The sequence below is a fragment of the Dendropsophus ebraccatus genome, chromosome 9 (assembly GCF_027789765.1).
Source record: "Dendropsophus ebraccatus isolate aDenEbr1 chromosome 9, aDenEbr1.pat, whole genome shotgun sequence".
NCBI lineage: Eukaryota > Metazoa > Chordata > Amphibia > Anura > Hylidae > Dendropsophus > Dendropsophus ebraccatus.
The window spans coordinates 30,598,619-30,625,424 of NC_091462.1; the positions used below are offsets into that span (position 1 = coordinate 30,598,619).

Consider the following 26,806-nt stretch of genomic DNA (forward strand, 5'->3'; position numbering starts at 1 on the left):
GGAAGACTTCAAGCTACAACCTCGGTGGAGGAGCACCGGTGTTATGAGGCCCACTCCAATTTTTTATCTACAGGACCATGGGTCAGTATGGATGTAGGTAACTTAAAGCTTTCCAGAGAACCCCTTTAAGCTGACCACAGACATGGCCACCAAGGCTGTCAATTTTAGTAGGGCCAGCCAACAATTCTTCTGTCGGAAACATATGGCATCGGCTAATTTACCTCTTCCATTGACATAAACACACAACCTCCTTCGGTGAATGACTGTGTCACATTGTCATCCGGCAGACGTGCCTCGTGACCCTTATTAAATGTGAGCCTCCTGGTAGACTGTGGATACGTTTTCACTAGATATGTATTAGATATTAGATACTAGATTATTAGTACCGTGTTAAATCTATACAGCACAAGACTAGACAAGGAGCAGATGTGTCCTGTCTATCACAGTGGCTTATGCTGGGTGACAGATGGGGGGGCCGTCTTTTTTACTCCACCTCTTGGTTGGATTCGTTAAGTCAAATATTTGTCCCATTTATAAAATAGGGTCTGGAGAGGTTCAGTGTGTCTATGTCCATGAGGCTTTTTGAATATTGGCAAGAACAGTACACTGATTGCAAATTTTCAGCAATTTTGGCTTTGACTTTTCCCGGCTTGTTCTTAAAAGTTTTTTTTTTCATGTCAGTGCCCATACAAATCTTGTATTGCCCCCATACGCCTGATATTTAGCTGTGTGCCTATACAGAGTGGGAGATAGTCCTCATGAATATTAAAGTGGTTATCCAGGCTGAGAAAAACATGGCTGCTTTATTCCATTAACAACACCTCTCCTGTCCTCAGTTTGGGGGTGGGTCTTGCAGCTAAGTTCCATTGAAGTGAATGGAGGCGAATTGTAATACCACACACAACCTGAGGACAAGGGGTGGTGCTTTTTTTTTCAAGAAAATAGCTGTGCTTTTTAAAACCCCTTTAAGAATTATTCAGCAAGCGCTATAATGGGATATATGCGCTCAGTGTCCTCAATGCGGATATCACTAGAAGATCTGCACTGCAATATGTCGGAGATACGTCAATGTAATCGGCATGGCTGTCATTAGTTTGCACTCTTCTTAGTTAGGCAACTAGAAACTAGTAACGGAGTCTATAAAACACTTATCACAGTACTCAGATATCTCTGGCATCTCCCATAGCAATAAACTGGAGTATGTGACTATGGCCGTTGCGTTCCAACAGGAGAGCCTGGAACTGTTCTCAGGATGATAGGGACCCCGGCAGCAGGAACCCTCCCACTCATACACCTGTCCGCTATACATTGGATTGGGGATAAGCATTAATGGTCAGACACATTGGGGGAGATTATCAAGTGAGACTGGCTCAGTTGCCCCTAGCAACCAATCAGATTCCACTTTTCATTCTCCAAACAATCTGTGAGGAATGAAAAGTGGAATCTGATTGGTTGCTAGGGGCAACTGAGCCAGTTTCACTTTACAGCGGTATGATAAATCGCCCCTTCTCATTGTATTTGAGCAGCTTCTTTTTCAGGTATGCTTCAATAGAGAGGACAGTTTGCTATCCAGTAGGAAGAATAAGCGAGAAGATAGGTAGATTGGTGACCCGGTAACCAGTAAGGAGCCTAGGCAGGTAAACTGGTCACCATTAGAAGATGAGCTTATCTGGTGATACATTATTGCACTGTGACATTTCTGACAGGTTTTCTTACTCCATCCAGCCCTATGTCCTAATTTCTACCAGGTGTCACCACACATGATGTATTAAAGGGATACTCTAGAAAAAAAAAAGTTGCCAAAGACAGTTATACAAATTTGTAAATTATTTTAATTAAAAAATAAATCTCTAGTATTCCATTACTTATTAGCTGCTGTATGTCCTGCAGGAAGTGGTGTATTCTTTCCAGTCTGACACAGTGCTCTCTGCTGCCCCCTCTGTCTGTGACAGGAACTGTCCAGAGCAATAGCAAATCCCCATAGAAAACCTCTCTTGCTCTGGACAGTTCCTGTGTCAGCACCGTGTCAAAGTGGATAGAGTACACCACTTCCTGCAGGACATACAGCAGCAGATTGAAATTTCTTAATAGAAGTAAATTACAAATCTATATAACATTCTGACACTAGTTTATTGGAAAACTATATATATATATATAATATTATATACTAATATATATTTATTTATTTATGTTTACTGGATCACCGTTTTAATGCTGACACTGTGAGTACAGCCATACACAATATACTGGGATAAATATAGATTTATGATACATTAATAAAGATTACATTGGACCATTTCAGAGTATTACCATCATTTGACCCCAGCCTATGCTATCTCCTTTTCTAACCCCTCAACAGTAAATCCACCTGCTGTAGTCATACATCCTTCTTGCCTATGACTCTACATAAGTGGTCAGACCTGCCACCCAGTAGACAGGCGACCACCCCTATGCATGATGACCTGTCAGCCATATTGTAGCCCAATAAACCAAGGAAGAGATTTCTCTCTATATTTTCAGAGTTTTTCTCGTTCCCAGTTGTGAAGTGACCAGCTAAACCTGTCTATTTGGAGATGGGTACATACACCACATGCATGCGGCATAAATAGACAGTAATAAGTAATGGATACGTAGAAAAGAAAGAATCTCTAAACAGATACAAAGAATGACTTCAGGAAGGAGCTCAGCAGATTGGATTTCACTAGCAGCTAACTTGGGAAGTCCAAACATACAATGTGACCTTTGACAGTCAGCAACACTCATTTCAGACCATGATTTCACACCGAATTCCAGGAGACGGTTTACAGTCTCCTTCCATTTCCAGAAATACCTGCAGTGAGACGACCAGCATGGCTTCTGCGTGACTCCCTCTAGAAAATTCTGCTGCATCTATATCGGGGTGTGAGGTAATGGATGTCTACCCTACCTGAAGGGAGGGCTTAGTCTTCATCTACATGGACCTGCTTGTTTTCGTAATGGATAAAAGGTTATCGGGCAGGATAAAGGACTTAAAGGGGTACTCCACCAAACAAAAAAACTTTCAAATCAACTAGTGACAGAAAATGCTTGAGATTTGTAGTTTACTTCTATTAAAAAATCTCAAGTCTTCCAATACAGCTGCTGCATGTCCTGCAGGAGGTGGTGTATTCTTTCCAGTCTGGCACAGTGCTCTCTACTGCCACCTGTCTGTGTCAGGAACTGTCCAAAGCAGTAGAGGATTTCTATGGGGATTCGCTACTACTCTGAACAGTTCCTGACATGGACAGAGGTGGCAGCAGAGAGCACTGTGTTACACTGGAAAGAATACACTTCTTCCTGAAGGACATACAGCAGCTGATAAGTACTGGAAGACTGGAGATTTTTTTTTTAATAGTAGTAAATTACAAATCTATGGCAGCAGTTGATTTAAAAGACTTTTTTTTTTTTTTTTTTTGCTTTAAAGGAGCCTATCAAGATATTCACCATTTATAGAGGGTGGACTTCTATTCTGGAACTTCATTTTTGCTTCTGGAGTGTTTTTGCATCATTGTATTTGCGTACACATTTAGGATTTATATAGTGTCATGATCATTATCATTATTTGCAGCTATCGTTATCAATAGGTGACCACCTTTTCCCATTAAAATCCCATAGCAGGAACATAGCCCAAGGCCCGCCCTTATTTTATAATAATAGTCAATATTCGTATAATAATAACCATTGTTATAATGGCTGTTATTTGCCGTTAAATGATGGCCGTCCAATTAAAATGGACATTATACCAATGGTGTGAGCATAGTCTAAAAGAGTTATCGAGGATTAAACTAACATAGATTTCTTCCAAAAACAGTGCCACATTTGTCCTCAGGTTGAGGCTTGTATTGCAGTTCGACTCCCGTCATTTCACTGGTATTGAGCTGCAATACCATACACAACCTGAGGACAAGAGAGGCGCTGTTTTAAACTCCAGATAACCTCTTCTATTCTAAATATTAAGGAGCTATTGTCTTTCAGTAAATAAAACTTTGCAAATGCAGTTGCCTGTGATCATCAAGGAACAGCCTGAAAAGTGAACAATAAACTTCTAATTCGACCACAGCAAGCAGAGCAGATTTTTAACTCTATGAATAATTAATATGCATATATATATAAGTATATTGAAATGATGGTTTGTTTGTTTTTTCACTACAGGGTAAACAAGCTAGATATCAGCAGAATCCAGACTATCCCTTTAAGCTAATGTTGTGACAGTACTTTGGTAAACAATCTGAATGAAGAATAAGGTCAGATCAAAATGTTACATACAGAGCACAGTCCATGTCGGTGAGATGCCCTGGCTTTTGTTATGATAAAACTGGAATTCATACCCCGAGTCAATAACTGCAGTAAATTTAGATGGCTGGAAGCTATTCAACTCAAACAATGCTCCAGTTTGCCAATTCACTTGGTTTGGCAGTCCTAAACAGAATAGTGTTTAGCTATGACTCTATACAACAAAAGTGGAGCCAATCCAACCGAGAGGCAGGAGAAGGCAATAAATAAACATAATCCGAAACACACAGATCCCCTTCAGTTTATAAACCCATTATCCTTTTTAATGATCCTGCCTCCCCACCAGCTGTGACATGTGATTCATAGATGCCGAGCATTTATCAATGGCTACATGGTGGCTAAGTGTTACCCCGGAATAAAAAGATCACCTGTCCTAAGTGAAACAAAAATGATTACTAATAATAATAATTATGATGATAATAATAATAATAATCACATGCTATACATAAAAGCATGATATATATATATATATATATATATATATATATATATATATATATATATAGTCAAGCATATAGCTAACATAGAGTAGAAGGGTTCTTGTCCTAGGAAATTATGGGCCCACATATTGTGCACAACAGGGGGTTACACAGTGAAAATTGCCCCTTGTACTCTTTTCATATACACCCAGTGTTGACCTGGTTCACCAGAGGAACAGGGGATCTTCCGGTGGGCCCCCAGCTTTCGAACCTGCACTAACACTGACTGACATGTCTTTTCTCACTGGTTCTTCATGGGTGGAACTCCAGGACGGATCATTTCCTCTGGTGGCCCCCAGATACCCCAGTCCGACACTGTCTACACCTATGGTCTCAGGATGCAGATGTAGTTGAATACTATAGTAGCTCAATCTGTAGAACAAGTGGTGGGCACTTTCAGCAATAGTAGATGTCTGTGAGGGTGTAGGGGATTATTGGGGTTCAGATTCTTGGGGGTGCTAACTCTCAGACGCAAACAGTCTATGCACATTGAGAGAAAGAGAAAATGAGAGTGTACTTACCCTTAAAAACGTCCTTTATTGTAGTCTCTGGATACAATTTAAAAAAAAAAAAAAACCTTGGCACCTTCAATGTACGTGACGTCAGAGGAAGTGCATTGATTGCACGAAACAGATGTCACATATGTAGAAGGTGCCGGTGCTCCAGTGTTTTTATGGATTGTATCCAGAGACTACAATAAAAAACGTTTTTATAGGTGAGTGCAATCTCATTTTCTTGTTCTCTCAATGTGAATACTATAGTAAAAGACTAAGCCATCAGTTCCCTGCTCCTCCATACACTCGCATAGTCCCTTCATGCCTGCTGCCAACATGACTCAAAGCAGGCCACTATGATGCTGTGATGTTAACACATCTGCCTGCACCATGTTGCCTACAGTTTAAGCCAATGATTTGAACTGATCCATCATAATAGGAGTTAGAATTGGCTTATTATAGGAGTTGGAATTGGTAAAATATTGTGTGTGTGTGTGTTTTTTTTACTTCTATTGTATGGAGGCGTGCCAACTGTGTATCAGTACGATGAGTCAGTAAGAGAGGCACTGTTAATGTCAAAATGGCTCTAAAGAGCCATTTTTTTATATGTCGGAAAGCACAATGGGGTTACTACTGATGTGTGAGGCAGTAACGGGTCACTATTGGTATGAGGTGGGCAATAAGGGAATAAGAGAACACTGTTAATATGAGTAGATGACTATGGTGGCGCTATCTCCGTCAGTGATATTACTGCGTAGGGCTAGTGGCACTAAAGCCCTTACTGCATGTTGAGTATGGATGAATGAAGCTTGAGCGCACCCGAACCTGAACGCTCCGCATTTGATTTGCGGTGGCTAAAGTTGGATGCAGCCACCGCTAATAAAATGCTAAGAGTTTGAGTTCGGACAAGTCCAAGCATGTGGGAAGTTTCTCTAGTCATCTCTAATGTTGATCCAAAGAAGGGCACTGTTACTGTGTGAGGCATAAAGGGAGGCAATGCCATCTGGGGTGTTGTCTGTTTGGCACTGTTTGGTATTGGGTAAATGTCGTTTTACATTAGATCATCACTCGTTTCCAGTGCTTTTAAATTGTGTGAAAAATCGAGTGGCCGGGCTACACAAACGATCCTTGTATCCTTTGGGCGGCCATGGAAACTATCAGCATGGATATACATACAGTATATCTGTGCTGTCTTTGCTGGAAAAGTGAGGAGCCAAAGATGTCTGAATGGCAAACTCAGCAGAGACAAGAAGAAGTCTTTATGACGGTCTGCAATCACTGACATGTACTCTAGACTATGTTGTAATGTATTCTCTGTGGTGATTTAATACCTAATAAAAGATCTTTGGTATTCTGGCTATTGCTTCTTTTTTAGCTGTGTACATCAACACCAATGGACCATAAATAGGTATCCAATCACTGTTAATATAGATCCTGGAACTGGCACCATAGAACGTGGCTGATCTTGTATCAGGGAATGGAATCCTAAGAATCTCATCCCGTGATCCAGCATCTACATTTATCCTACATTATAACACAATGGAGATAAGGCTCCTATGAGTTTACGAACATTTTCTTTATGACCAAACACAATATTGCAGAAACATTTCCGGAATGCCATGAGACATATACACGACACCAACTTTATGTCCCACCCCTGGCTCCAGATTTACACTATTAGCAAGAACCTGTCTGTCTGGACGCAGCCTAAATATAAACTAAGCTGACTTTTAATGACAACATGATCACTTTCATAAGTTGCTAGCTCTGTTTCTAGTTGTAAAGAAAGACTTCAAGGGTTGGTTAAAGGTTCTTGCACTTGACCCTATTAAGGAAGAACTTAGACGCATCTCATGCCGGACATGTGTAACAGAGGAGATGTCTATAAATTTTGCACTATATTTGTCTCCACTGTTCAAAATGTTGGAGACAGAATAGAGAAAATTTGTAAAAAAAAAAATTGCAGAATTCTTCAGTTTCACTCTGGGTTAAAAGTATGGCTGTTAAGGCATGATGGATATAGACCATGGGGCATTACTGTGTCTGGGGCACTTACCATTTCTGGGGTACTTAAACTCGCAAGATAATTATTCTAAGCATATGACAGCATGACTTCCCAGGATTTCTTGGGTAATGGCTAATTTTTAAATAAAACATGACACCAGCTCCCATTAACAAAAAAAAGGGGAGGGGGGGGAATTTATTGAGATGGTCTTAAATTTTGCCCCACAGCCGCACGCCCCTTACTGAATCCGGAAGGCCAGCGTAGATTTGAATCATTATTTACGCCTGCAGGGGTAAATCATAATAAGTGAGGCGTGTGAGGAAGACACTCCTCCTCCCAGCCTTGCCACGCGGCCCCCGTCCCCCCCGAAGCACCCCTTGCCCACCATCAGGTGAATGGGCGAGGCGGCAAGCGTATGCCAGGGAAAAGGGGCGAATCTGCACCTTCTCCCATGCGTATGCCCCATCTATACGTTTTATAAATGTCCCCCAAAATCTTTATTTGTAACCACTTAAAATCTCATATCTGTTCTGATGCATTTCTGGCAGACATTGGGGGAGATTTATCAAACATGGTGTAAAGTGAAACTGGCTCAGTTGCCCCTAGCAACCAATCAGATTCCACCTTTCATTTTTAAAAGAGTCTGTGAGGAATGAAAGGTGGAATCTGATTGGTTGCTAGGGGCAACTGAGCCAGTTTCACTGTACACCATGTTTGATAAATCTTCCCCATAGTGTCCTTAATCGTGGCTTCATGTAAAATATACCCCAATATATCTGATAATGCAGATGGGATTGTGGGTATATTACGAGTGCACTACTTGGTTAGCACCTGTGTACCAGATAAATTTGTGCGAAGTGGTAGGCTCTCTAGTAATCACCCTATGAGTAAAAGAACTACATAAAGTATAATTAATTAGACATTTATATCCTTTACTTGTTATAAAAAAATAGAACAAAGTTAAAAATATATTATATGCCCAGTGCAAATTGACAAGGGGTATATAGCAATAAACTTAGTATTACATAAAAAATAAAATATTACATTATTAACATAGAAAGTCTTGTGGTGAATACTGTAGATATAAATAATGAATATGATTGTTGTCTGTTGGCGGCTTTGCAGGGCCCATGCAAGCCAATTGTTTAGACACTGTGCTGGCAGCAGGGATTTCAGCATCTACTGCGTATTAGATAAGATGTTGGATAGTTGAAAGTTTATTAAAAATTCATTAAATAATTCTCCGCTATTTGTGCTGCTTGTAATACATTAGGTAGAGAAAAAGTATGTTGGCGGAAGTCCACCTCTCACCAGTCCTGTATTGTTCTTGATGGCTATGGCCATAGATGCAGAGGATACATGAGATAGGCTGTGGCTTCCCCGCTAGTGTCTGAATACTTATGGATGCTTCCTCCTGCAGTTTGCACGGTAAAGCTTGGGCAGCAGAGGCTCACTGCAGCCAGGTAATTCGACCTCTGTTGGGCATTACTGGCATGTCAAAAGGCCACTTGGGCTCTTGGACATTGCTTGCAATAGTAAGATGAATCCAATAGCATGCAGAGTAGTAGAAATCTTTATTTGGCTCAGAAGCAGAGATACCATATTGTGAGCAAAATAAAAATTTTAAGATTTCTACTACTCTAGATACTGTTGGATTCATCTTACTTCTGGTTGTACACCCACTGACTGAGATAGTGGGCCCCAGCGTGCATCCTCCTATGTGCTTATATAGGGACAGTCTTGTGCTGCTGGACTCTACAACATAATGATTGCTTGCGATAGTGTATTCTAGTTTGAGCTGGCGTTTTGTATTGTATTGGATTGCTTGGTATTCTAACCTCTTTGCCTGTCCTGTCCTCTGTTTTTCCCTGCAGTTTTTATACTGTTCTTCTATCTCCAGTTTGACCTGTATCTGCCTAACTATTCTTTATTGTGTTTGTCCATCTTGACTCGTTCTGTGTTTTACTTACCCAATGTAGGGACCTAGTGGCATCTATCACACATAGGGGCCACTGACAAGAAGCATGTAATGCCAGATGCCAGAGACGGCTACATTAGATTCAATAAAATAGCGATTTGTTTTCTCAAATAAATGATAACAAAAATATATTGGGTTACAGGGGGGCCATGCTTGTTCCCATTAAACCCCATCTACTTTTATCACCACTTTTAAATGAGCGAGGAGCAAAATCTGCAAAAAGTTGCACATTTTTGAAAAACGTAGCATTGAAAAATTGCAGCTTTTGTAGACAAAAAGTAACTTACAGGGCTTAGTAACATCTCCAACCCCCATACTGTGTAACCTTTCACAACCAATTACATGAATAATTCTATGCCTGTTGTAACAATAAACTCTATGGCCCAGGACCAAAAAGGTTTTCAAGCAAACACTTTATCCTGAACCAGCTGCCACTTGTCACCATGCCGCTGAGACTCCATGCCTAGTGCTCATAGCTGTTCCTAGAATACCTAATACTAGTGCCCATATACCTAGAAAATGAGTGATTATGCTTATAGCTATATGAACAGTTACAGTCCCACAGCACACATGTGAGGCACTTGGCTACCTAGGTACCCATGAGATTTGTTGCCTTTTTGTTTGCCAGACTGAATCAATATGTCCACACTGATGTGCATGCTTAGAGTTACCTATATATTGTAAAGGAATATGGAAACACTTCTTAGAAAATAGTGCCACGCTTATTCACAGGTTGAGTGTTGTATTGCAACACAACTCCACTAACAGGTTATCCAACGCTACCAAAACAGGGCCACTTTCTGCCAAAGAGAGCACCACTCTTGTCTTCAGTTTGGGTTGAGTTTTGCTACTCAGTTCCATTGAAGTGAATGGAGCTGTATTGCAAACCACACCTGAACTGGAGAAAAGAGTGGTGTTGTCTCTGAAAGAAAATAGGGCTAAGCTGAAATACAACATATAACTTGTGGAGAGGGGTGGCACTCTTTTTGAAGGAAACTAGCCATGTTTTTCTATTCCTGGACAGCCTCCATAATGTTGATGTAAATTGTGGCCGATATACACAGCAGTGACATGGATGACATTACGGAGCAGCATGGAGCGGTGAAAGCTACAATATGGTGCAGAAGTGAGATTTAGCACGGGGGTGATCACTTCAGCAGTTATTCTCTCTGCTCTATCTCACTCTATAGCTTTCCCCTCCTCTCTTCATACATTTTTTGGGCAGCATGAAAGCTGATCCCTCAGTGAGCTCATCTGTTTCAATATGGATCTTTACTCCAGTTTGATAAATCTCCCCCTATGTGTTACTCATAGTCTTTTAGATTCTCTTATGCTGCTAGTATATTTAAAGTAAGTTTAGTGAACATTTAACAAAAACATAGGGGAAGATTTATCAAACATGGTGTAAAGTGAAACTGGCTCAGTTGCCCCTAGCAACCAATCAGATTCCACCTTTCATTCCTCACAAACTCTTTGGAAAATGAAAGATGGAATCTGATTGGTTGTTAGGGGCAACTGAGACAGTTTCACTTTACACCATGTTTGATAAATCTCCCCCATATTACGTACTGTACTGTATAGCTGTGTTCTCAAAAAGTTTAGGGAACAAGATTTTTTTTTTTTTTTTTTTTTATAGAAGGCGCAACACTTTCAATGTTATAGGCTATTTTTGATAGGACAATGCACATGGGGTGGCCTCGTTGTTACTCTGCATGAAATAAAATATAAAGTTTGCTTCATTTTCTGTATACATTGTTACATTTTATGGAAACCTTAGTTTATTATGTGTTTAGCTGTTGTTTAGCTTTGTGTGTTTCCTGTGCTTTAGATCTTTGGATTGAATGTGTTGTATTTAATTTTTGAAATGAATGCTTCGAGTTTTGTGGATTGAAAGTTTTATGCCGGCTGTTATATGTTAGATGCTTTATACTCGATGTTTGTTGAAATAAGCTTTGTACTAAATGTTTTTTTGTGAATGCTGCCAGAAGGTCACAATTCACCCCTCTCTACTGCTCAAATAAATTACTTTAAAAACCAGGCTGTTAAGCAAGATTCGGAGATCATGACAGGTCCTTTGGTAATTGTGCTGTTTATTGGGTGACATCAGGAGTCTAGAAATCAAGTACAGAAATATCTCCAGAGTTCCTGTCCTTTACATGGTCCTTACCCTTTCAACAAACTTAGCGTAAATTGATAGTACAAATAAATATGAGAAACTTTGTAATATATCTTATTAGAGAAAAATGCCTCTTTGTTATTTATTAAACTCCTTTCCTGCTTAGGCTAGGTTCACACTGCGTTTTCAGCATCCGTTTAACGGATCCGTTTTTTTTAACGTCCAGAAAAATAGGGTCAGCAACGTTTTTTGGTCCGTTTTGGTCCGCCAAAAAAAACGGATCCGTTTTTTTTTTATAATGGAAGTCAATGGAAAAACGGATGCACACAAATGAATCCGTTTTTTGCAATCCGTTTTTCATGCGTTTTTTGCAAAAAACGGATGCGTTAAACGGATGCTGAAAACGCAGTGTGAACCTAGCCGTACTGGATACAAACCGAACTTTTCATTGACTTTTCATCTGGAAAAACTCTAAGGGGGTCAATTTCATAAATGTGTATGACGGGATAAAGGGAGAAGGAGTTAGGGCCCTATTACAGGAGTAGGAAGCAAGCCCTGTCCTGTCAGCTCAGCGCTCGCTTCCCCCTTGTTCTCTGCTCATTGTCTGTGCTAATACACACAAAGACATCAGGCGGAGAGGAGCAGGGGGCTCTGGGAGGGGGTGGCCGGACGATCCTTATATTGTCTAGGAGGCCTAAGTTGTAGAAACAGCATAATGCTCAAGAAAGTTTTCCTTTAACCCCCCCCCCCCATTGCTGGATTCACAGCTTGAGTATTAAGTCACTTTATGATTAGGTACTTTTATTTTATTTTTTTTGTTTGGTGGGGGTTTCCTTCTTTCTTTCTTTTTTTTTTGTAATGTTTCGATTCTAGTTAGCTATTTAGCTGTTCCCTGCGGCCACCTCTGTCCGTGACAGGAGCTGTCCAGATCAGTAGCAAAACCTCTTCTGCTCTGGACAGTTCCTGACATGGACAGAGATGGCAGCAGAGAGCGCTGTGTCAGACTGGAAAGAATACATCACTTCCTGCAGGACATACAGCAGCTGATAAATACTAGAAGACTCGAGATTTGTAAATAGAAGTAGAATCTAAATCTATATAATTTTCTGACACCAGGTGATTTGAAAGAAAAAAACTTTTTGGCCCTTTTATTGCTCAACCTACTATTAATTTGAATAATAGGATTGAAATGTTGAGCAGGGAACATAAGTTCAACCTGGTTTTCCTTCCCCTCCAGCCACATATTCTGTAACCTAATTCTCTTCAATCTGTTCCCTAGTTTACATTTCCATTAACCGTTTACTGATGATTTATGCAGAGTGGTTCCCTAGGTAATACCCATAGTGTAACAACTCAATAATCAAAAGTTACCCTTATCCTCCCCGTCTAAATATTTTTTTATTTATGAATCATTGCTGACATACATACATACATACATGCAGGGGCGGACACTTCTATCAGAGATTAGAGGAATCTGAAAGCATGTAATACAGATCCTTTAATGCATGAAGCAGCCAGCTGTTCCTGTAGATCTCAGAGCACTTGTCCTGGGACCTGTCTGAAAAGTTAGAGTTCAGCTAGGGATAAATTCACTTCAAGAGCAATGACGACTCCTCAAGTATGTTTTGACTATGGATAGGGAAGTCTACAGGTGGGGTACCTCAATATATGCTTAAAAGGGTACTTCATAAAAAAAATTCAAATTAACTGATTTAAAATAAAGTGCTAGAGATTTGTAATTTACTTCTAAAAAAAAAAAAAAAAATCTGCAGTCTTCTAGTACTTATCAGCTGCTATATGTCCTGCAAGAAGTGATGTATTAATTCCAGTCTGAAGAGCAGCAGAAGTTTTCTATGCGGATTTGCTACTGTGCCCTCAACAGTTCCTGTCATGGACAGAGGTGGCAGCAGAGATCATTGTGTCAGACTGGAAAAAAAATACACCACTTCCTGCAGGACATACAGCAGTTAATAAGTACTGGAAGACTAGAGATTTTTTTTTTTTTCATAGAAGTAAATTACAACTCTCTGGCACTTTCTGATGCCAGTTGATTTAAAACAAATAAATAAAAAAATACTGGTGTACCCCTTTAAAGGGGAGGAGCTGTGAGGCGTATTGTTTAGTTGTTTTTTTTTTGTTTTTTTTTTAAAGTGAACAGGCCAAGATGAAATAATTCAATAAAGGAAGCTGTACCACCTGTCGACACATAGTCCTCAACTTTCTTCACTTTCTGGTCACTGTTACAGGCAGTAGAGATCACCGGGTATCATCACAAAAATAACTTTTAATTATTATTATATATATTTTTTTTAACTCAACAACTTTTAAAAGGTAAACAATTCATTGGAAAACTTATTTAAAGGGGCACTCCAGCTAAAAAATGTTTTACCCTTCCATCATAAGCTTGGAGAGGGTAAACGGACATATTGTTCCCCTTACCTAGGGGCTCGGTTTCACCTATATTATGCCACTTCCAGTCCCAGCTGCTTTCTAGTGTGACCAGTCAGTTCATACTGGTTTGTGTGTGGACCGGAGGTCACTTTCTGAGTGAAACTGTATACGACTCACAGCGATCTCATAGAGTTACATTGGGAAAGTTACTCCAGTCCACGCAGCAAGCACTATGTGAATTAGCTAGTAAATTTGAGAGCAGCAGGAACCAGAGCCGGCGTCGTATCATGGAAACTGAGACGCCCAGATAGACGGTGGAGGGGGCTGTTTACCCTCATTGTATGTATGCTGAGAGTGGGGCTTTATGGGAGACCTACCAGAAAAATACATATGGGGGGGATTTATCAAACATGGTTTAAAGTGAAACTGGCTCAGTTGCCCCTAGCAACCACTCAGATTCCACCTTTCATTTTCCAAAGCGTCTGTGAGGAATGTAAAGTGGAATCTGATTGGTCGCTAGGGGCAACTGGGCCAGTTTCCCTTTACACCATGTTTGATAAATCTCCCCCATAGCCGCTTTGTGTAAAAGTCAAAACTGTGTTTTTATATCTTAGTTTTAAGCTGGAACAGGACTATTTAAGCTTTCAGGCCCAAAGCCTGAGCCTGCACTACTGAGAGAGTTTGATGACATCATAACTCATTCTGATTTATGTCATGTAGCCTGTTGTCACGGAGACCCCATGAAAATTCAAATTGCAACAGATCTTAATTTTGCTATATACCCCCCCACCCAAATCATGTGAAGCAGGTTGTAGATATTTATGTGGACAGTCACATGAATTCACATGATTGGACGTATACAACATTTTTGGCCAGTTACTTCAAGCAATCTTATTTGGGTAGAGAAAAGGGAAGAGCAATGACAAGGCATGAATATGATTCATACATATTCCTAGTAGAAATAATGGTATGGTATAACAAACTAAGCAAGGGTCCAACAGCACCTGGCTTGATAAAGACCCATGTCTGTACCAGACAATGTGGATAAACTTTGAGCTCTGATCATACTACGGATCAGGGGCGTAGTTAGGATTTACCTATAAGGGTCCATTAGAAGCCCTTATGGTTAAATACATAAGGGCAGGAGCAGACTACCTTCTGCTTAAAGGGGAACTCCAGGTAGAGGTTAAAAAAAATGAAACTTCTGCAGAAGCATAAAGCATTACTTACCTATCTATTCCATTATTGAAACTACCAAAAATCCATTTGTTTGGGGGGTTTTGTTCTGTTTTGTGTTTCTGCACTTCTTGGTTTATTAGTTGTACACAGTACTACAGGTTCCAGAATGCAATGCTTTCCCTAAGCTGTTCATCACAGTCCTCCACCCTGCCTAATCCCCGCCCAAAGCTGTTGCAGAACATCTAGGCTGTGTTCACACATTGCAGTTTCATTGTGTTACATAATTATTTGCAGCACACAGTTACTAGCTGTAACACCACACAGCATGCTGTATTCTCTATCTGTAACACCACACAGCACGCTGTATTCTCTACCTGTAACACCACACAGCACACTGTATAATCTACCTGTAATACCACACAGTGCTGTATTCTCTATCTGTAACACCACACAGCACACTGTATTCTCTACCTGTAACACCACACAGCACACTGTATTCTCTACGTGCAACACCACACAGCACGCTGTATTCTACCTGTAACACCACACAGCACGCTATATTCTCTACCTGTAACACCACACAGGACACTGTATTCTCTATCTGTAACACCATACAGCACACTGTATTCTCTACCTGTAACACCACACAGCACGCTATATTCTCTACCTGTAACACCACACAGCGCTGTATTCTCTACCTGTAACACCACACAGCGCTGTATTCTCTACCTGTAACACCACACAGCACACTGTATTCTCTACCTGTAACACCACACAGCGCTGTATTCTCTACCTGTAACACCACACAGCATGCTGTATTATCTACCTGTAACACCACACAGCATGCTGTATTCTCTACCTGTAACACCACACAGCACGCTGTATTCTCTACCTGTAACACCACACAGCATACTGTATTCTCTACCTGTAACACCACACAGCGCTGTATTCTCTACCTGTAACACCACACAGCACACTGTATTCTCTACCTGTAACACCACACAGCGCTGTATTCTCTACCTGTAACACCACACAGCATGCTGTATTATCTACCTGTAACACCACACAGCATGCTGTATTCTCTACCTGTAACACCACACAGCACGCTGTATTCTCTACCTGTAACACCACACAGCGCTGTATTCTCTACCTGTAACACCACACAGCATGCTGTATTATCTACCTGTAACACCACACAGCATGCTGTATTCTCTACCTGTAACACCACACAGCACGCTGTATTCTCTACCTGTAACACCACACAGCATGCTGTATTCTCTACCTGTAACACCACACAGCACGCTGTATTCTCTACCTGTAACACCACACAGCACGCTGTATTCTCTATCTGTAACACCACACAGCACGCTGTATTCTCTACCTGTAACACCACACAGCACGCTGTATTCTTTACCTGTAACGCTGATATTGGAATAAATTAAAAAACTTTTTGAATTTTTTTTTCCTTTTCAGTTCCACGCACATATTATGATCAAGCATCTTTTATCTTTGAAGTTGAGCCGCACAAAAAGGCTCTGATCCTCTCTGCCATTTAGCATCATTTACTTGTGGTATTGCATCATTTTTGTGAATACGCTGCAGTACTGAAATGACACTCCAACATGTGTGAACACAGCCCTAATTTCACTGCACACTTCTGCACAATTAAAGAAATCAGTGCAACACCTGCTTCTGGTCGGTCAGAGATGGTGAATCACTCGGGATTGGGGGATCCAGCCAAGCCTCCTGGGACATCACGCCCTGCCCCCTGTCTGCATCATCAGCCTGTGCTCAGCAAACACACACAATGTGACACAGAGGCATGGAAGATTTGTCTCCTAAGGAGGGATAGCAGAAGGAGCAGGAGACAATGTGGATTTGCACAGAGGCCATTTTTTTTTCACTTCCAGGATTCCTATCAGCTACCAGTGTGCCAGAACCTTACAGATATGGTAATACATTATATAGACATATATATTTAAATGTTAATGTACTTTTAATAGAAATTAATTTTTTCTTATCCAGAGTTCCCCTTTAACCCCTCATGTACTGCAGTGTGGAAGTGACCCAATGTTCCAAAGACAAGGGGATATCTGCTTTACTGCCTGTGCACTGATAACCCCTGACCTCTGCAGGAAGCTCTGCACATTTTCCTACTTGATGGCTCAGCTGGAGAATAGAGGTCAGAGGTTATCAGAGGCGATCTCTTTGTCTTCTGATTGTTAACCCTTTTTTTGTGTTGCAGCATGTAAGTAAGCATTGGGTCACTTAAGGGGTTAAGCAGAAGGACACATGCTCTTACCTTCTCCCCGCGGCCCCCCTCCTGCACGGGCCCCATAGCAACTGCCTACCCTGCCTCTATGGTAGCTACGCCACTGATACTGCGATGAAACGATGTGTTATTTCACCAAACGATTTTTGAACGATTTGTGAACAATCAACAACAAAAATAGATCAAGATTCTATCCCATTGGTCATTTAATCATTGCCTGCTATTGCCTGATTATCGTTTAAATACGAACGATCTAACGATTTTTTAAATGATAATCGTTCTGTGTAATATAGGCCTTACAGGCTTCTTAAAAGGACCTTAGTAAGTTTTTCCAATATTAGGCCATTTAAGTAAACTTTTTTCGATTATTACCCACAGGTAAGTTCCATGTTTTGTTCAGTATCTGGCAGCTTCCTATCTGAAATTGCATTGCAAACCAAATCTAAGTTTAGCTAATGGCTCTTCCCTCAATAATAATAGTATTCTGACTTTTCTTAGCCCCACATGCCTGAGCCTGAATGCAGACAGGCAGAACACATTTTGTTACTAAATGCGGAGCATGTCATTGATTCTTTACTTTGGTGGATTTTTTTTTCAAAAATTAGGTTTTTCTTTCCTGGTTTCATTACTTGTTAAAATCTCCAATCCTGGGGAATAAATCACTGTAAACAGTGATGGCTCCATAACGGATACGGAATAACCTGGTCTGCTATGCGGCAGGATGCATATTTTTCTTTACCCCTGACAGTAATCTATGTACATTTGTTCCACTCCCAGCATTAATTTGAAGCTCATGGTGAAGCGGTGTCGCGCTCGCAATGTGTTTCGGTGATATAAAGAGACTGGGGTTTTATTTTGTTTGCATAAAAATACAGCGGACGAGGTGAAATATGTATGTGCCGTATTCTGGAGGCTCAGCCAGGCTAATGCTATGGGGGTTGTGTATGTCAGACAGCTTCTTTGGACATTTACTCTCCGTTCTGTAGACACTTTAAAATTTTTTTTTTTTCCCGTTTGTTACAAAAGATACAAGAAAGTATTGAAATGGAGAAGTATTCATTAGTCTGAGCTTTTGTGTGTCCACTACAGATGAGTGAGCATGCATCGGGGTGCTCAATGCTCAGCCAAGTACCTTATACAGCTCAGGTGCTTGCCTTACAAAAAGCTTGTCTCCGCTCAGCCAATCAACAGCTGAGGCGGGATACCACTACAGCTGCTAATTGGCTGAATGGTAAAGATAGAAGCCAGGATACTGGAGTGGTAAGTATAATTTTACCCTTCCCCCTTCACCCCTGGGGGCCAGACTGTCGCTTTGTAAAGGCCTGAGAGTGGCCGACAGTGAGGAGCAAACAAGAGCTATTACGCTATTCCACGTGGCTGTAGCAAGCGGGTGAGTGCGGGAGGGCCTGCGGGGAGCTGCGCGAGGGGGGGGGGCTGCCCGGGTTATCGCTAGATTGTCTGGGCAGCCTATAGAGGATAGCAGCAGAAGGACACTAAGGGACACAGTGCACTGGAGGGACACTGAGCATCCCCCTGCCATCATCCTCTCCAGCAGCCACAGCCCGCACAGCTCTGGGAGTCGGGTCGTGACATCACTATTTTATCCAGAAAGTGAAGCCTTGATGCAGTAGTAAGTGCAGGGGAAAAAGCACTTTATAAGCATTTCCCGTATATTGGTGGTTTGAATAACTTTTGGGGGGCAATACTTTAATAAAACATTTTGCCGGACTTCTCCTTTAAGTTTAGCACTTGAGCACTGAAAAATGCTCGTAACAAGCACTCGAGCATGTTGGTACTCGGTCCACTCTAGTCTCCACACTTATTCTTAGGCAATAATAAAATCAATGGCAAAAGGGTGACCCCTTGCACAATCTCAAATTACGCCCTATGAGTATATCCAATGCATTTCATCCACATTGCGGATCGTCAGGTGAGTTAGTACACGAAACCATCAAAAGCAAGAAAAACCAAAATGAACAGGTATGAAGGATGTAGAGAAATAGGGAATGTAGCCCAGCACTCCACACATGCACGTGGTACCTGCCCTGTTAGGTGCACGGAGGTGGGAGCTCACCGTGAGTACAATGGAAGACCAGGATCCGGCACTTCTGGTCCAATGCAAAATCTTTACTGAAGCGCTACAAAAAAAAACATGGCCACTTTTCCCCCGCTCTGGTCTCCAGATTGGATGGGGTTTGAAACTCAGTTCAATTGAAGCAAATGAAGCTTAATTGCAAACCACACCTGATCCGGAGACAAGAAAGGGGGAAAAGTGGCCATATTTTTGTAGCGCTGCATAACCCCTTTAAAACCTGAAAACAGATGAATTCAGATTTTAAAGGGGTAGTGCGAAGCTAAACAATTATTCACTAAATAACACACATTACAAAGTTATACAACTTTGTAATGTATGTTATGTTAGTAAATGGCCCCCTTCCCTGTGTTTCCCCCCACCCACGCTAGACCCGGAAGTGTAGTGCTCTATACTCACCTGATCTGTGTCGATCCCCTTCCGCCATTTTCCGACAATGATGTCATCTTCGGGCGGCCGGCCAACCAGCTCGACCGCCCCTCATGCCGGCCACACACTGCCGCGTCATCAGCTGCTCAGCCACAATTGGCTGAGTATAACTGTGCTCAGCCAATCGCGGCTGAGCAGCTGATGATGCGGCAGAGGGTGGCCGGCACTAGGGACGGTCGGAGCGGTTCGGCCGGCCGCCTGTAGATTACATCATTGTCGGAAGATGGCGGACGGGGGATCGACACAGATCAGGTGAGTATAGAGCAGTACACTTCCGGGTCTAGCGTGGGTGGGGGGAAACACGGGAAAAGGGGGCCATTCACTAACATAACATACATTACAAAGTTGTATAACTTTGTAATGTGTGTTATGTAGTGAATAATTGTTTAGCGCCGCACTACCCCTTTAATGGTTGCTTCAATAGAGATTTTGCATTGGACCAGAAGTGCCGGATCCTGGTCTTCCATTCTACCCATGAAGAATGTAGAGCCCTTAAAGCCTTTAAATTATTCTTGAAGGGGTTATCCAAGGCTAGAAAACCTTAGCCGTTTACTCCCAAAAACAGTATCACATCTGTTTTCAGGTTGTGTGTGGTTGTACTATACATCTCCTTTCACTTTAATAGAACTGAGCTGCAATACCATATATGAAATGAGGACAAGAGTGGTGCTGTTTCTGTAAGAAAGCAGCCTTGTTACGATTACGATGTTACGATTATGGAAACATTTCAATTGAGTAAAACAGAGGCAGGACATGGTTCATACATACGCACTCAATATATCATAACCAACACTGTCTAATGCTTGACGGTCTCACCCTGAGGATACACTCTTTTAGTTGAGGGTGTAGAAATTTGTTTGTCACTAAGAACAATTTACAGACAAGAACCTGAGTTTTTTTAATCTCTGGAAAATTTAAAGAGTTTGTCCAGGTAAATATTTTTATATTAAAAAGTGCTTATTTTAGGGAACAAAGATAAAAAAAAACACTTGTACACCTCCATGACAGGATCTGTCCAGAGCAAGACTTTTCTATGGGGATTTACTCCTGCTCTTGACAGTTATAGAAACAGACATAGGTGGCAGCAGAGAGCACTGTGTCAGACTGGAAAGAATACACCACTTCCTGCAGGACATACAGCAGCTGATAAGTACTGGAAGACTGCAGATTTTTAAATATTAATGCATTATAAATCTATATAACTTTCTGGCACCAAGAAACATTTTTCCTCTCTAGAGTACCCCTTTAAAGCTGGGTGCATCAGGGTGGAGGAATTAAGAATTCCTGATGGAGACGGCACTTTCTGCGTGTAAAGAGAGCTTAATGCTTTTTTTTTTTTTTAAAAAGCTAAAAGCAAGAGGAGTAGAGTAGATCCTAGAGGGAGGAGAGGTAGAAGTGAAGCTTTACACGTCTCCTTTTTGGATTCATTCCCAGTTTTGGAAAGAACCTGCATCAGAATGCAAAGTGAATGCAAAGCTTTATAGGAACACTTTGACTATTAAAAGAAGCAATTCTGATGATAGCGTTATTAACTGAAAGTTACGCAGTCTACTAATATATTCCTATACAGCCGGCAGAGCTGGATCTACCCTGTAAGGCTATGTGCACACTGAGGAAAAGGCGAGGAATTCAGCTTGAAATTCAGCTTGAAATGCCTCCCGTAAAATATGTACAGAGCAAAGTCCCATTGTGTTCAATAGGTTTTCTGCTCTGTTGTTCACACTGCAGAATTTCCAAGCAGAATTTTCTGCTGTAGATCTGCTAGAGGAATCCTATAGAAGTCAATGGGGGGCTTAAATTCTGCTTGAATTCTGCCTGAAAACTTTCAGCTACAATTCCTCGAGAATCGCTCAGTGTGCACATACCCTAGCGAGTTGGTCGAAGAGTGAATCAATCTGGAAGAGACTTATCAATGGGGTTGTAGGGTGTAAAATGACTAGGCCTCGTGCACAGAACTCTGTGGGTGTCGTACAGTTGCCTCCGCAACCTGACAGGGAGTTGCGTTTCTCCACACGGAACTGTGGAGGGCGCATGGAATGACATCATTGGACTAAGGGCCCTATTCCACCGGACGATTATCATTTGCATAATCATTAACGATTAACGATCTCAAACGACCGCTATTGCGAAAGACCTGAAAATGTTCACTCATTTCCATGGAACGATAATCGTTTCTTATGATCGTATTTGCTATCGTTTTTCTTCGCTATTGCGTTCGTATCTACTGCGAACGACCGAACGATGTCTTATTCAATGCAAATGATTTGCGAACGTTTTGCGAACGAGCAACGATAAAAATAGGTCCAGTTCTTATAAAGCGACCAACGATTTCTCGTTCGGTCGTTAATCAATAACTGTATTTCAAACTAACGATTATCGTTTAGATTCAAACGATTTAACGATAATCTGAACAATAATGGTCCGGTGGAATAGGGCCCTAAGGGTCCATTTACACAGAAAGATTATGGCTAGGTTCACACTGCGTTTTCAGCATCCGTTTAACGGATCCGTTTTTTTTAACGTCCAGAAAAATAGGGTCATCAACGTTTTTTTGTCCGTTTTGGTCCGTCAAAAAAAACGGATCCGTTTTTTTTAATAATGGAAGTCAATGGAAAAACGGATGCACACAAATGAATCCGTTTTTTGCAATCCGTTTTTCATGCGTTTTTTGCAAAAAACGGATGCGTTAAACGGATGCTGAAAACGCAGTGTGAACCTAGCCTATCTGACAGATTATCTGGCAAAAATTTGAAGCAAAAGCCAGGAACAGACTATAAACAGATCAGCTCATAGAGGAAAGCCTGAGATTTCTTCTCTTTTCAAATCCATTCCTGGCTTTGGCTTCAAATCTTTGGCAGATAATCTGTCAGATAATCTTTCTGTGTAAATGGACCCTAAGACTTTAAAGGGTTTGTCCAGGATTAGAAAAAGCACAGCTGGTATCTTGCAAAAACAGCACCACCCCTGTCCTCAGGTTGTATGTGGTATTACAGTTCAGCTCTATTCACGTCAATGAAGTTGCAAAACCCACACCCAAACTTGAGGACAAGAGTTTCTGGAAGAAAGCAGCTATGTTTTCCTAAGCCTGGATAGCACCTTTAAGCCAGTTTTCAGACATACAAAATAACAGTTTTTGTGCAAGTATTGACTATTTTTCAACTCTGCACTGTTCACACTACTTTCCCTGTAAAAGGGCGACATTTCCAGTACAATTCCATATCCATGAACAAATGTTATAGAAATTGCCCCTGTTAAAGTCTGACACAGGATAGAGACAAGTTTTGATCAGCCTGGGTCTTTGTGTTCAGACCTCACCTATCCTAAGATGCAGCCAGGAGAAGCGCTCAGCTAAGAACTTCTCTCCCAGCCTTACTGTACAATGGAACCTGCAGGAAGATGGAAAAGGCAGCGAGATCCAGGAGAGAAGTGCTTAGCCGGTCATTTCTCTAATGTGAGAGGATGTCTGAGCACTCAGACCCCAACTGATCTAGAAGTAGACAAAAATTGTTGTTTTCTTTCAGAAACAGCACCACTCTTGTCCTCAGTTTGCATGTGGTACTGCCGCTCAGTTCTATTAAAATAAATGGAACCATGTTGCAATACCACACACAACCTGAGGACAGGCGTGGCAGTGTTTTTGTATATAAAACAAAAGTTCTTCTAATCATGGATAACCCCTTTAAGGCATGCATGAACACTACAAGGAAGCATATATAGACTCTGTAAAGCTATACTGTGCCTAATTTTAATTCTATACTATATTCTTCCATGGACTTCTATGGGTTCCACATTATAATTCAGTTAGTACAGCTTATAGAGAACATAAAAAACTAGATAGCATGTGCCCTTGCAATTGATTTGATATGTGTCAGCGTCTCCAACCTGTGTATCTCCAGCTGTTGCAAAACTACAGCTCCCAGCATGCCCTGGGCAGCATTAGGGCATGCTGGGAGTTGTAATTATGATAGATAGATAGATAGATAGATAGATAGATAGATAGATAGATAGATAGATAGAAGATAGATAGAAGATAGATAGGAGATAGATAGATAGATAGATAGATAGATAGATAGATAGATAGATAGATAGATAGATAGATAAAAGATAGATAGATAGATAGATAGATAGATAGATAGATAGAGAGATAGATAGATAGATAATAAATAGATAGATAGGAGATAGATAGATGATAGATAGATAGATAGATAGATAGATAGATAGATAGATAGATAGATAATAGATAGATAGATAGATAGATAGATAGATAGATAGGAGATAGATAGATAGATAGATAGATAGATAGATGATAGATAGATAGATAGATAGATAGATAGATAGATCATGTCATAAAGACCAATGCTTACCTTATCTCTTCTAACCAGTAGCCCCCAATATACCGCCGTAGGCGAATGTTCAGCTCCTCCTCTGGCGCTTACTTACAATACTGGATAATAAATTGGTTATTGTATATAGAATAATTCCCAGTCCCCGTCCTATTCCAGTAAGCCAGTGGAGACCAGCTCCACACTCAGCGCTCGTTCCTTCTCAGACATGCGTTCATGGTGACAGCTGATTTTATTTTTGCTTCCATGTAAAAGGTGGACCCTGGGGGCTATTTATAGGGCCTGAGTCCTGTTTGCCCAGTGCCAGACTTAATTACCGTCTCCAGAAACCTGTTAGGAAAGAAGCTAATAACTTTCCTTACAGCTAAAAAAAAAAATAATAATAATAATAATTTTTTATTTTACTCTTTTATCTTTTCTTACTTTTATTGTTGGAATCAGAACATAACATAAGAATAATTATTGTCGGCCGGGAGAGATGGGGACACGGTTGTACTCAGCTACTTATCCCCGCTGCTGGCAGATTGGTGATTGGGAGCTAAATTAATCTCCGCAGCTCAGGTATCACTCTTGGATTTTCTATAGCTGGATGAGGCACTGGTTTGTATAGGTGTTAAGTGTTGCAGGATTTCTTGGTAAGCATAGCTGTCGGTTAGTATCACGCTCACTAAACACGAGTCAGTGACAGAACTGCAGCTTGCTTTAGGAGTAGGATTTTACATGCAAATTGTAAAGGATAATCAATAGGGATATCTGTTCTTTAAAGTGTACCTGTCATTAAAACAAATTTTTGACCTGTCACAGGGACGTGCCAGAAGTTCTGATCAGGCTGAGATCTCATCAATCACGAGCGCCCTTCACTTCCTCACTGTCAATCATCCTTGTCTAGAGGCCCCATAGACTCTTTTAGCAATGAAACCACAACAAATCAAAACTTTTAAGTTTTAACTTTTAACCCTTTAGGACAGAGCCCAAAATGGCTTTAAGGACCGGGCCAATTTTCAGTTTTGTGTTTTTGTTTTTTCCTTCTCGCCTTCTAAGAGTTATATTTTTTCAGCTACTGGGCCCTGTTTTTTTTTAGAAACAGGTGTACTTTGTGATGGCGCCCATGAAACCCCTAAAATATCATTTATTGGGTGAAATTGGGGGGAAAAACACAATTCTGCAATTTTTTGGGGGTGGGGGGTGGGATTTCCGAGCTTATGTAATGCACTTTACGGTAAAACTGACATGATATCTTTATTCTATAGGTTAGTCTGAATACAGCGATATGCATGTTTACATAGCTTTTGTAATGTTTTACAGTTTGTTTTTTTAAAAATAAGTTTTTTTATTTATTTTTTTTGAAAACAGGTGTGATTACAATGGCCCGTATTGTGACCCGTGACTCCTATGACAATTTTATTTTTTACCAAATTTGCGTAGATTGGATGTATTAATCACTGTTTATTTTTATTATTTTTTTTAATATAAAATATAACAAAAAATCATCAATCCTGGTATTTTTTTTCTCCTCTTTTTGTTTACGCCGTTCACCGTGTGGGAACAATATTGTTTTATTTCAATAGATTTCTCACGCTATGGTATATAATATATTCATTTATTTTTACATGTTTTATTTATAAAATGGGAAAGTAGGGTGATGTAAATTTTTGGGGGAGAGGCAATGGTGTGTATATTAAAACTTTTTTTTTTTTCATTTTTTATTTTACACTTTTTAAGTCCCCTTAGGGGACTTTTACATTTTTAGGCTATGTTCACACTTTGTATGACACCGGCCGTTCTGGAACGGCCGGTGTCAGAAAAGATCATCCCGGACGGTACTGCAGTACCGGCCGGATGATCTTTACTGCCGCTGAATTTGAATGCGGGCGCACCCGTTCGTTCCCACATCCAAATTTCTTGCTTCTAACAATGGAGCATGTGGCTGGAGCCGCACGCTCCATTATGTGAACTGACAGGGTTTTCTGCGGCCACTAATCATTGAATAGCGTCCGCAGAAAACTGACATGTCTCTGCTAGGGATCCCGGCCAGAGTGTGTACTATGTGTATACACTTCGGCAGCAATTCCTTAGAAGACATTACTACGTAAGTACAGTAAGTACGGAACTTATGTAGTGGGAACATAGCCTTACAGTAGATCAGTATCACTGATCACTGCTATGCCATAGCATAGCATTGATCAGTGTTATCTTTTTTGTGTGTGTCTGAACTACCCCTTTAAGCTCTGTCCACTTCTTAAGTTTTAAAACCCCACCTAAACTGGAGACTGTGAGTGGTGTGGTGCTGTCTCTGGAAGAAAGAGGCCATGTTTTTCTAATGCTTGATAACCCCTTTAAGTGAATATTTATATATACCTATTTGAGGCAGCATCTCTGCAGGCCAATCCTCAGCCTTTCAAAGTGTCCCAGTCATTTGAAAAAAAAAAAAAAGACATGCCACAAAAATATGTCCAACGATTTGACCAACTCGTTGTAGTGATTGACCAATCTGTGCCACATCAATACTTTTCCAAATCACAGTGTGGTGTCCCACCACAAGTGCTGTTTAGAGCACCCGAGTAAGTCATTCTTTCAAGTTAACCAAGTGGGAGATGTAGTATAGTATTTTTCCCACTAGGCGTCACCACTGCTTTATGTCTTCTATACACAGCTGAAGAGTTAAGGGTTAACTGTTTTATACCATGTGTTTGTATGCTGACCAGTCACAGAGGCTC

At 40.8% G+C, this 26,806-nt stretch overlaps 1 protein-coding gene across 2 annotated transcripts in view; it reads right to left on the bottom strand.

Annotated features, from left to right (window-relative positions):
• Positions 1–26,806, bottom strand: part of XIRP2 (xin actin binding repeat containing 2) — a 134,946-nt gene that overhangs the window by 87,981 nt on the left and 20,159 nt on the right. The window contains exon 1 of one of the 2 annotated variants that reach the window (XM_069982867.1): positions 24,111–24,281. The exons of the other annotated variant lie outside the window; for it this stretch is intronic. The gene's annotated coding sequence lies outside the window, so the exon portion shown is untranslated. Of the gene's footprint in view, positions 1–24,110; positions 24,282–26,806 lie in introns of those variants that run through there. 2 annotated transcript variants of the gene reach the window in all.